This window comes from Nelumbo nucifera, chromosome 1 (genome assembly GCF_055504915.1).
Source record: "Nelumbo nucifera cultivar China Antique chromosome 1, China Antique-T2T, whole genome shotgun sequence".
NCBI lineage: Eukaryota > Viridiplantae > Streptophyta > Magnoliopsida > Proteales > Nelumbonaceae > Nelumbo > Nelumbo nucifera.
The window spans coordinates 205,628,393-205,641,851 of NC_142649.1; the positions used below are offsets into that span (position 1 = coordinate 205,628,393).

Consider the following 13,459-nt stretch of genomic DNA (forward strand, 5'->3'; position numbering starts at 1 on the left):
TGTCCAAATGGCTTTACAATGGGTTTTTATCAAGACTGTTGGGAGGTGTTGAAAGAGGATTTAGTTGAAGTCTTTAAGGAATTTGCAAACAATTACATTATAAGTCTTGGAATTAATGCCACCTTTTTGGCCTTGATACCTAAGAAGAATGATGCCAACCACCCAAAAGATTATAGGCCTATTAGTTTGGTGACAAGTATCTATAAAATTCTGGCTAAAGTGCTCTCGTTGAGGATCAAAACAGTCATCCCTTCTATCATTAGTGAAACCCAGGGGGCTTTCATTCAAGGGCGACAAATAACAGATCAGATCTTAATTATGAATGAGTGTGTGGAGGAAATGAAAAGGTCTAGGAAGAGAGGTTTCATTTGTAAATTGGATCTTGAAAAGGCCTATGATTTGGTGGACTGGGAGTTTCTATTAGAGGTTATGCGAAACTGTGGGTTTGGGAACAAGTGTAGTTGGATTTTTTGGTGTATCAGTACTTGTCACTACTCTATTTTGGTAAATGGTATGGTGAGGGACTTTTTTCCAGCTTGCAGGGGTGTCAGGCAAGGGGGTCCACTCTCACCCTTCCTTTTTACCTTAGTAGCTGATGTGATTAGTAGGATCATTACTAAGGCTGACAGTGAAGATGCCATTAGGGGTTGGAGAATAGGGAGACACCAAGTCCCTGTCACCCACCTTCAGTTTGCAGATGACCTAATGATCTTTTGTGAAGGAGAATTTAGCGAAAAGGTAGCAAACCTAAAGGAGCTAATCAAAGGATTTGAAAGTATTTCTAATTTGAGAATAAATTTGGAAAAGAGCTGCATAGCGGGTATAAATTTGTAGGTAGGGGAGGTCGAGGCTATTGCGGAGTGTCTTGAGTGTTCCACCTCTGCTTGGCCTATGTCATACTTGGGGATTCCTTTAGGGGCAAATCGTAGGGAGAGTAGATTTTGGACCCCAGTGATGGAAAAGTTTGAGAAGAGATTAGCCTCATGGAAGAGGAATTATGTCTCTTTAGGAGGGAGAATTACCCTAATAAGAGCTACCTTGGCTAACTTACCTACCTATTTTTTGTCTGTTTTTAGGATACCAGTTAGGGAAGCTAGGAAACTAGAGAAGTTTATGAGAGATTTCTTATGGGAGCCGGGACAAGAAAAAAATGATCACTTGGTTAATTGGGAAATTGTGTGCATAAGTAAAGAAGAGGGGGTTTGGGACTTGGGAGGGTAACTAGAAAAAATCAAGCTCTGTTAGGGAAATGGTTATGGCGATGGCCATTGGAAAGAGAGAGATTGTGGCATGAGGTGGTGGGAAGCATTCGTGGGAGGTCAGAGAATGGATGGGATGCTGGTGTATCAAGGCAAGCTAACCTAGCAGCACCTTGGAAGGCCAATCACAACACCATTCCTCAATTCCTCAATTTTATCAGGTATGAAGTTTGTTCTGGCAACACTGTTCATTTTTGGGAGGATATTTGGGTAGGAGACACACCTTTAAAGGATTTGTTCCCTTCGCTATTTTCTTTTTCTTTGTGGAAAAAAGAGGTGGTCTCAAAATTTGTCTCACCTTTGGGAACACCCTTAAATCCTACTTGGGATTTTGGGTTTCGTAGAGGACTTAGGGATGATGAAATTGAATCTCTTTCTGTCTTGCTTGGTTGTCTTAATCAGGTTTGTTTGGATCCCTCCAAGCCAGATAAGAGGGTATGGACTCCTAGACCCAATGGAACCTTCACTTGTGCTTCTTTCTTCAAGCCCATCTCTCAACTTTCTACTCACCAACCCTTTCCGTCAAAAGAAATTTGGTGCGGGCCAGTTCCCCAAAAAATTATGGCGTTTTGTTGGGAAGTATTCCATGAGAAAGTAAACACTCTAGATAGCCTACAAAAGAGAAGACCTTTCCTTTGTATTTCTCCTAATTGGTGTATCATCTGTAGAGCTCACGGTGAGGATTGTTACCACCTATTAATATCTTGTCCCTTTTCTACAGACCTTTGGGCTTGGCTACTTTCATTGTTTGGGAGTAGTTGGAGTCTACCAGTAGAAGTTCACATGCTCTTCAACCATTCTACCTTTTATTGGCCTACAAAAATAGGGAGAATTATGTGGAGATGTGCTCGTGTTGCCTTGATTTGGACTCTTTGGGAATAAAGGAATGTTAGAATTTTTCAAGAAAATGAAAGGAGCAGTCAAGAATTGAAAGACTATGTGTTAAATAGTCTTTCCGGAATGGGGGGTGCTTTGAGAAATGAGAAGTGAGAGATTTTGTTGCTCTACTTAGGTCCCTTGGGAATTGGGGACTCCATCAAGGTAGAACTTTTAGCTGTTGTACAAGGGGTGCAATTTGCAAACCAGCTGGGGGTACAACACCTAACAATCGAGGGGGATTCCAAAGTGGTGGTGGGTTGGTTGAAAAATCCTGAAGAGGCTATGTGGTGTTACAAGAATGAAATGAAGAAATTTAGTTGGTTGACAAGGAATATGTCGGTCACTGTACAGTGAGTGGGGAGATCAGCAAATACTTTGTCAGATGTGTTAGCTAAGCAAGGGGTAAATAGGGAAGAATTGTTTTGGGCTCAGTTGTGATTCTTGCTTTTCTTTCCTACTTTACTTGTAAGATTCAAGGAGGGGCTGCAGCTCGCGCCTCTCCCTGGGATGTTGTATGAACTCACTCTAAATCTGCTTCTGAATTAATAAATTTATTATCATTCATCAAAAAATATATATATCAAATTGGTAGTATTCTAAAAAGAGTTTGAAAATAAAGTTATTTGATGGCATGAAACATTTTTTATATTCTCTTAAGTTTTTTCTCCCCATCCTCTTTGAGGTATAAAAGATCACAAGCTCAAAGAGAAAATAAGTATTAGCATGCTTAAAGTGAAAAGTATTATCCTTTAGTGTTAGGCATCCTCTAACACCAAAGGAAATAGCTCAAAATCTAAATTTATCTCAGTTGGATAACATTCAAAATGGTAAATTCTATTTGTGCATATAACAAGTTATAAATTGTCATGGTGTGATTGGCTGTTGTTTAAGAACGGTATAAAAAGCATGCTTAAGGTCTAATTAAACTAAATATTAATTCATAAATAGATTCAGCATGTCTATAGTCTAGAGTGATAAAAATTTTGCTGCCTAGACTGTGGTTATATGTTATAGTGACCAACTTGAAGTTTTTAATAGTAAATATCTAAATGTAAGTTTCCACAACATAATTGAAAAAAAATGACATCAATATTAAAAAATCATTAAATTTATATTCCTAAATAATAAATGTTAATTTTAAGATGCACTAAAAGTTTCCAATCTCAAAAATATTGATATGTATCATGCCACAAAATATGTTGTAGATTTTATGTCTTGGTTCCTCATTTTCTCTTGTCAATGACTATTAAAACCATAAAAGTTCAAACCTACATCAAGCATATCAATCAGGAGATCTTGTACTTTATCTCTTTGTATAACTTTGGAAAGCAAAATCCATGAATTAGACCCTCGTAAGTGAAGCAGTCAAGATCACATTCATAGTTTTTCTCAAATACCATGACTGTGAACACTACCAAAGTAGCATTAGAAATTGAAAAACCCCATTCTTGAATAACATCACCATGCAGCTTTTGTTGCCATGGTGCCAGGGTAACATACAAACCAGTCCTAGGAACACATGCAACTGACTTAACTGGTTGAAATTTGAGGCTTTGCAACAGAGAGATAGATCTAGAACTATCTTCAACCCCAGGGGATAGAGGCTCATCAAACCTAGAATCATCAACCACATCAGCTACTAATAAGCATAATCTTCCAATGACACTTGAATAATGATTAAATAGACAACTTTATGATTGGGAATAAATGGTTGAATGGGTGAAAAACTTTGATGACCACTTCACAGTTTCAACATCATCTAATGAAATAATTTGTGCAAAACCACCAAGAATTTTTTTTAAATTTATAGCTACATCGATGGAAGCCTTGCAACAATGTTCATCGACAACAATAAGTTCTTTGTAATAAAAATATGAAGGTCAAAAAGGATCATGTCAACTTATAAGCTATGTTACCCAAGAAAAGGTAATGATAAAGCTGGTCCTTGCATCATATTTTAAAGTTACATTAAATTAGAAACACCCAACACAATACAACACTTTTATACAGTATCCACATCCACATATCAACTATACCCACAATAAGCAAGGACAAGTGAATCCACAATTAATACTCTGGTACCTACATAGCAAGCAAGAAAGATTCTTAAACACCATAAAAACTTAAAGAAGAATACCTCATTCAATTTATCACCAGGTGCAGAATTAGTTAATACTTTATTAAAGCCAACTTCACTGATAAATGTAACACATTTTCCATTCTATCTTGGATATGTCCCATTGAGAAATTTACCGCTGTACTCGTTCCAAATAGAAGAATAAGACTAGAAGACAAGTAGTCAAACATTGAAATACACTGGGACAAGATACAAAAATGAACAATAGATGCATGCCCAGGAATAGTGCCCCATATACAATTCCATTTCTGTTGGTCCATTCCTTGCAAAAGCATCGGCAAGGATGTTGGCAAATTAGTGTAGTCATCATAGATTTAAACAGTAAATATATTGACCTAATATAAAACATAACTGATTTAAAAATTAAATTACTTCTTATAGCACCCCAAAAAAAACTCCTAGTCACATTATTAGTAGCAATTAAAAGAAAAAATTGTCAGTCTGGTTACACAATCTATGCTTGTAACTCATCATCAATGAATTTAACTGGTTTAAGAATTTAAATACTTCTTATAGAACCCCAAAAAACTCTTAGTTACATTATTAGTAACAATAAAAAGAAAGAGTTGAAATTCCTATTAAACAATCTATGCTTGTAACTTATCATCATTCATCAATGAATTGTGAACATATCCATAGTGATGCTAAGAATAAAACCGTACAAAAGAATTTAGGCCAATTTCCTGCCCTTGTCACCTTCAACCACCCAACACAATACTTCACTTCACTGTAAATGGATGAGAAGAAAGGAAAACAGCACTTAAGAACAATCGTACACAACAGGAGTGCATGATGTTGACTTGTGCACAACAGAGGGGGACAAAGAAAAAAAATAGTGTTTCCTCACTAAATAGAGACACAAAACAAATATGTAAGAAGCCTAAAGGCCCTCTTTGGCATCATTTCTATGTATTTTTGTTTATAAGAAGATTTCCAAAAAGGGATATTTCTTTATTTTTCTTGTTCTTAAGAAATTGTGAACGTGTTTGGCAAACTGTTCTTGAGAAAAACAGGAATATTACATAGCAGTATTGTTTTTCATGAATTAATAAGGAGAGCAGAGTAGATTCATTAGAAGTGTTTGTCTACAAACTACTCATGATTAGATTCTATGATCATCTTCCAAAATGATAAAACAACAACAATATAAGAAATAAAGCAGGCCATATCTATTATGTTAAAATAGGACGTATAAGAATATTATTACATGGATGAGCCAAACTCAATAAGGACAAATACAACTCGTTGAACATGGCATCCAAATTGATCACCTTCCAAAATGATAAAACAACTAATCGTTGAACATGGCATTCAAAATAAGGACAAATACAACTAATCATTGGACTGCCTTTTGAAATTGATCAAAGGAAAAAAAATACAGATTGTTCAATCAGTCATTGAGTCATTGAACAAGGCTTACTGGTGATCTTGCCGGACAACCTCTTTGCAACTGGGTGCCACCGGACTGGTTCTTTCCAGTGCCGATTACCAAAACAAGTGACAAGGAAGATGCATGTGGTCAAATGCAAATCCTCAACAAATCGGAGAGAGTCGAATGAAATAGGGTTTTTCAAGACAACCTATATTTTACAGCTAACAGAGGCAATATTGGAAATAAAAATTGGGCTATTGGAGTGAAACTGAAAAATAACGAGGGCAATATTGGAAATGGAAAATCAGGCTATTGGACCATTCTATCTGCTTCCCAGGTGGTCAATAGAAATTTTAAGTATATATGAGCAGAAATATTTGAATCAAATAAAATGGAATCAGATAATATCGGACTGGATAGGGGTGATCCATTTTTAATCTAATTATAAACAGATCTAATTCGGATCACCCTTAACCAAATTGAAATTGGAAAAAACAATCATATGCAGCACTTCCTTGAAACCCCCAATTAATAATGGACATGCCATTCCTTTGTCAAAATTCAAAACATCACGTATCTACCTTTAGATTTCCATAGCTGGCGTGTCCTTATTTAACAGGGGGTGGAAGTGCTCTTACCCATAAAAAGATGTATATCTCAATCCCTGAGTGTTTTATACAGCAAACCAGTGCCAACGAATCAACGATTAATTATTAACATGGTATTTGACATACAATAGCACTAGCAGTTCAATCAAAGAAAACAATGAAGGTTTATTCCAAATTGCAAACTTAACACTATGGCCTTGTTCTTTTGTTGAGAACATATTTATCCAGGAAGTGTTGTCCAATTAAATGCATTTATCTATGTAAGTGTTTTCACTTTGTAACACTTTTACACTTAGGTTCTGCATACTAGCAGAGTAGCAGGTAAGGATTAAAACATTGATACATATCCGTACCAATGCACCCAGATCTGCATGGATACACCAATACATCAATACTTTAAAATATTTCCCAATGCATAGCCCCTTGGCTATAATGGTGGCTACTTAAAGTGCTCATTCATGTAGCAGAAACACAATCAATCATAGAGTACAAATCGATGATCTGACCTAGTGAACATGAAGGTCAAATCTCAATTTGGTGGATGATCATACGATCCCATCCATCTTCTACAGGAGGCATCAATCAAAAATAACCCACCCTGCTCACTGCAATATGCTCTGCAACTAAAAATAATAATATTTTTGTGGTTAGTTACAGAACCATATTTAAGCTACACCTTGTGGTACAGCTTCAAAGTCTAATGAAATGGGTGTTATGAATAGACTCCTCTTACAGTACCTATTATTAGTGACACACAATTTGAATGTAACTCTCACTGTTGAGAGCTGTATTTCATACTCTGATGTATAACCAGTCAAAATGAGTACAAGAAAAATTGTATTATTGAAGTAGATGCCTCAACAGTTTTGGATGATGATGTGGAGAGACCAACTAAATCCTCAACATCACCAAGTAGCAAATAATTCCATAAATGGCATTGAGCTTGGACTGAATAAAAAGGAAATAAGGAAAACCCTTAGTAAGCATATCATCAACTGGATTCTCAAGGAGATGAACCAAGCATTCAATGACTCAATCATTCCTTTCAGTCCTTTGCCATCATGTCAGTGACTTTGTGAAATTCTATCTCAGCATGCTTTGACCAAAAATGGAAGATCAGATTTCCATCAAGTGGGACCATCATTATCACACAAAGGATAGGAAGCCGACACAAAGAAAATCCCAGCCCATAAACCAAAGCCTAAATCAAGTGAGTTCAGCTGTTGCATCAGCCAAGGAACAACAATTATCCTCTTTACATGACCAAACAACAGTCTGCTGCTGCTTTGTGGTCCAATCCAGTAAGATAGCAAAACTATTAGTAGATTTCCCTGTCATCAAGAGTCAAGACAGCCATGACCCATCCCAATCAGTGACTCAGTGTAAGAAAATGGCTTAAAAGAAAAAAAAAAACACTAAATTAACAAAAAAGAATACAATGTGAAAAGAGATTTGTGATGGTAGAATATGCCCTTGACAAAAGCCCAATGTTTATTGATAGGGCAACATTTAAATTGGCAACACTTATTTACAGAAAAAAGTGATGCCAGCAGCAAAGGGAATAATCATAGTAGCTAAGTATGAGCAATAAATATGGTAGAAAGATCATATATAATCTGGTTTAATGACAAATTTGGTCACTACTCACCACATATATATCGTGAACTAAAGTGTAACCTCATCCGTCTTCGAGCCAAGAAAACCACTAGAAACCAGATAAGACCTTATCACAACCTAAGCAAACACCCATGATGAAGATACTAAGGGTGCAAAAAGCCAAAAACTAGGGGATTGCTCATATAAACTTCCTCCAATGAAACATATAAAAGGTGATATTGGCATCCGGTTAGAACAAAGAACAGTCATAAGAAACAGAGCTAGATGGAATTAACCAGATGGCTGTTGGCTTAATGACTGACTGAAGGTATCACAGTAATCCACACCATCCTACAAACTTGGGAGGAGAAGGGAGATTTCTTTACCATATTCCATCAGAAACAACCCACAGGGAAGGGGTACAAACTGGACCTTCCAAAGGATATAATTTGTTGGAAACATTGCCAACCCATGGCAAATGAGAAAGAGGACTAATGGTTGTCAGTTGAGAACCATTATTGTTTTGGATTCCAATGAAAATAAGAACCAAGTAAGCTCTGATATCATAGAAAAGTTGCATTCTTTGTATTAGATAATTTCAGTTACTTTATTATTGGGATTCATCAAATAAAAAGGATTTAAATTGTCTAATCTACATCTGTTGAGTTGGATGTAACACAAATAATAGAACGGCTATGGTAAGAAGTACTACTGATGAGTAAGATTCTCTAATAAATTCATGAATTTGTTTGAGAGACATTGGCGGTGCCCACTGATATGAAGTTCTGTGCTAGACTAGCCACATTATTGTTTTCCTTTAAGATATTCTTAACTTGTTGATTTTTCTCTAGCATTTATTTTATGTAATATGAGTGGCTTTTTAAATTGAAGATTAGTACCACTGCTAAAATTTATTGAATCACACTCAAATTTAAAAAAGTTTTCCTCTCAAGGGGTAGTGGACAAGCTTTCTGCTTTACTTTAAAAAAATTAAAAAAGAAAGATTTTTAGTCCGCACTAACCAAACTTGTGTTTCTATGCCAGCTATATAACCGATGATATCTATTTACTGTTTTAAGCAGGTAATACCTATTTACGCTGCATCAATCATGTAATTCTTTTAAATGCATAAAAAATGTAATGGAACCCTCAATAATCAAATTTAACTGGAAGCCACTCCATCACCTAAGAAAAAACAAGTAAAGATTCTAAAAATGGTTTGTGTTAACAAAAGCACATATACACCCTAAAACCCGTTAATTGTCCACCTTTGAAGCATGAAAATCAGCTAAAAACTTTATTCCTACTACTCCTGAATTAACAATAAATTCTCCTTTGTGATGAACAGTTAACAGTAAAAAAAATAAGGGTAGTCCAGGACAAGCTTTTTGGTTGATTTTTATGCTTTGGAAAGTGTATAAATAAATTAGTTTGGTGTATTTATTGCTTCTAAATTGGTGTCATGCATACTCTTGTTAACATGACTCTAGAAAATGATGATGATGATGATGATGATATATACTCAGTAAAAGTAATAAATTGGAAAGACCACAACGCAAGGCTGAAGACATGTGCAAACTCATTGAACTTTGATAATAGTCATTGCATGGTTAGACAAGCCAGCAGATCCCTACAGTCAAAAGATAACCATAATTTATATGATATTAACCTACCCCCCGGTCAAGACTGCAATACAAATCTCCCCTGTTAGCCACTTCTCTGGCCAAAGAGTCTAGTAAAGAATGTGGACCTTTGCAGATACCTACAGTCAAAAGATAACCCTTAATTTACAGGATACCAATCTAACACCCCCTCACTGCCCTCAGTAAGACCCCAATAATAAATCTTGCATGTTAGCCAATTCTCTAGACAGAGAATCTGCAAAAGAAGTTGTGGACCTTGGCAGCCATTTGAATTAGGAATTCAATCTGGTTGGCAAAAATCACATCTCCCTAGTAGAAGGGATGCACTGCCATGGACTAGGTAGTAAGGAATCTCCTTTAGCTTTTAGATTTATGTAGCCCAGAGAATCTGTCAATCTCCCTCGAAATATATAATTACTAAACCTTGAGGATCATAAACCATACCACAACATTGCAAACTCCAAAGAGCCTGTTTTATGTATCAATAGCACAAGCTTTTAACCATAGTTTTGTACAATGATTCTCTGCTGTTGAAGCACTGATGAGAACAGAAATATATTGAATGGCATTGTTAGAAGTATGGTTAGACAAAGATCTACATGTCAAAACAAAATCCATTGGAACCAGTCAAAACTAAATGAGTGAGAATGCATTTCATTATATTGATAACACAAACATATACAGGCCCTGGTCAGTAAGGCATGATTCTTCTATCAAAGTCCCCTTTCTTTTACTTCTCCTCCATCTTTTATAGGTCCAGACCAAACTTTTTTTTTTTTGAAGGCTACCAAACAAATATATTGCTACAAGTAAATACAGGAACCATACATTACTGCAAGTGAATAGAGGAACCAAAGGTTCCAACATCCATAAACTTTCTGGGCACCATAAAGGCATGAATACTAATAACAATTTATGGATCTGATAGGCGTAGACTTCTAGATTTGAGAAAGCGGATAAACTCAGCTTAAATTCCAAGAACACTCGTTTCACCTAATATACATGTAAAATACTTGAATTGCTAAACAACTAGGAAAATATTGTTGGGCTAGAAAGAATTAATTTACCAAGTTCTCAAAGCATAAATTGCAACTTGCAAGAAAGCATTGCAAGATAAAGGTAAACCTGAATATATGCAGGTAGAAACCCAACCAAAGAAAATTTTGAAAGAATAGAAGAGCTCCCTAAAAATTCAAGAGTGATGCAATACTTTCATTGCAGAAACTATGTGCCTCATTCTTTTGTTGACCAGTGCAGATCCATCTACAAAAAATTGCTGATCGTTTCAAGCACAAAATACAAATCTGACTTCCTACGTATGAGCAGCCTGATATCCTTCTTCACTGTCCTCTTCTCTTGTCCTGCCACTTGAGCTCTCATTCGAGGCCAACAATGCCTCGTCAGATCTCTGAATATTGTTGTCACCACTTTCAGCCACAGGAAGTGGCTCTACCATGATAGCGTTCCTTTTGTAGTTCCATACAAGCATCGATATGTAATCCTGCGGTGAAATAAGACCCTGATCTCTAAGGCAACCCCTTAGCTCCTCCAGAGTCACTGGTTCCTCAAGTCTTATATACTCGAGCAAAACTTTCTCATGCTCAGGCCTCCAACCACTTGGAAAAGGGGTGTAGTCGGTCTCAGGCACAAGAGACATACGAGTGTACTGAAGGCCATCAATGGAGTCCACGAGACCCATCCTTAGCAGATTATGGTATTCTGGGGACTGACCCTTTTTCTCCTTCAATGGGCGGCTGAGATTTCGTGATGCAATCTTGTACACCTTTGCTCGCGAGCGCAATTTATATTTTGCAGCATATAGCTTTGCCAATGACCCCCTTATGATGTAAGAACAGAAGTTCACAACCTTCCTACGGTTGTCTGCATATCTATACCATTCCACCATTGTTGAAAGGAGCTTGTTCATCTGTGCATTTGTGTGAGCTTGTGTGGCATGAAACATTCTGAAACAAGGTTGTGGGTCAGGATCCCTATCCCCCTTGAGATATCCCAACTTTCTAAATTGTTTAATGCATTGCTTCAAGCTTGCTGTTACTGAGAGAAGGGTCCCCACACCCTTCTCACTGATTATCTTTCCACCGGTGGCAGTGTATCGAAGTGTTGGATACACAACACGCCTGCACAAAACATGGTCAAGAAACATAATACCCTTAGTTATGTGTTCAATAGGTAGGCTCTCATTGTCAAGCTTCAAGAGATACTTCTGGTCACAAAACTCAATCAATTGCTTCCTCAAAGTCGCTGCATCTGCCCTTGGGCCTCGCACCCCAATCAAAATGTGTCCCCCATAACGGATGTAATCCACCTTCCTGGTCTTATCAGGCCCACTTGTAGGGACAAACTCAGGCCAGGATGTATTACCTTGTTCCACTTCCCCATCTTGACTATTCCATATCACATCATTCTTTGATGGACGATAGAACTCCTTGATTTTACCCTCCATCCAATGGTCTAATTCATCCAAACAGACATTTGCCAAAAGGGGACTAAGAATTCCACAGTGTCCCCAAGAGGGCAACTTCTCTGCCTCCTCTGGAGCAAAACCAAAGAAGGTCTCTAACCAGTAAGGATCAGGCTTTGGCTCATCTTCTGCTAACACCTTCTTCTTCTGGTACTTTCTCTTCTTCTTCTTCTTCTTTTCACCTTCATCAACTTGACTTGTTATCACTGGTGTAACAAGCGCTGACTTAATTAAATCAATCACCTTCTTGTCTCTAACATCTCTCATAAGAGCACTAATTACCATCCCCACTTTTAAACCATCCAATAGTGTGCTCAAGTCTCCTTTGATGTACCAGAGATAACCTGCAAAACTTCGCCTGATAACACGTAAAACAGTGTGGGCATTCCTGCCTGGCCTGAATGCAAATGACTTTTGTGAGAATCGAGCCTCATAAATGGGCTCCAATATCATCAACAGAACTTCTTGCACAATTTTATCTTGAAAAGGGGTTGGCTGAGTGGTAGTTAGAATGGCCCTGATTTTCCGCTTTGATAGAGATTCAAGATCAGTTTTATCCTTTGGAGATCGAATGAAGAAATCCAACCTGGCTCCCCATTTAAACCTGGCATCTAGAACGGCATTCCTAAGTGCTAACAGGTCTTCCAATGCGGATTTCTGTATTGCACTTCGGGGCATGTAGGAACCCATATCATCAGCACAGACTTTCTGGTAAGCCAAAACCCACAATTCAAACCGCCGAAGGTAGGACGTGAGATTGGTTACAGTCTTACCAGGTTCCCGGAAACTCTCTATCCACATCTCTGAGCTGACTGCAACCCCATCCTCTTTCATTAAGGTGGACGGGTCATCTGGGTCGGCCAGTTGCCGCTGCATAGCCACAACCGATAGAAATCTAAAACACGCAACGCCATTAGTACTAGGGTTTAGGGGATTCGTGGGTCTCGACAAGGAGGTTCTGCTGGTTATGAAACCAGTGGATTTAATGAAGAACCTTCGACCGAACACAGCCAGGCCTTGATGCATCGGGTGGGGAAGGGTTTACGAGTTCATGCCATTATTCAGTAAGACTGGAGTGAACTGTTCAAATAAAAAACGATACCCTAAAGAGATTGTTTTAATAAAACAAAGCAGAAAACAACTGAGATTACTGGAATTGAGTTCTTTTTTAGGGTGAAGCAGACTCCTTACCATCCAAATAGAGACTCTGCAATCTATACGTTTCGACTCTTCAGCCGACTTCCAGCGCGATACTGTTACAGAACTGAGGCAGTGAGGCTCTTTGCTTGTTTTCGTTCCGGTGACTATAGCAAGAAAGAAGGGTGACATGTTCCCGTGTCGCCCTCGATTTTCTTTCTTCTTCTAGGGTAAACTAGAGTTGGAAACGGGTCGGATCGGATCGGATACAAGTTCATCCAAATTTGATTCATTTGTCTTCGGATTCGAAACCAATCTTATCAATCGGATTCAAACCTGATTCCAA

The 13,459-nt window shown here is 37.7% G+C and overlaps 1 pseudogene across 1 annotated transcript; it reads right to left on the minus strand.

Annotated features, from left to right (window-relative positions):
* Positions 1-10,538: 10,538 nt before the first annotated feature.
* Positions 10,539-13,322, minus strand: LOC109115616 (nuclear intron maturase 2, mitochondrial pseudogene; annotated as a pseudogene). The gene is made up of 2 exons (XR_016080976.1): positions 13,168-13,322; positions 10,539-13,056 (listed from the first exon to the last, which is right to left on the minus strand). The product of XR_016080976.1 is annotated as a nuclear intron maturase 2, mitochondrial pseudogene (transcript).
* Positions 13,323-13,459: the final 137 nt, after the last annotated feature.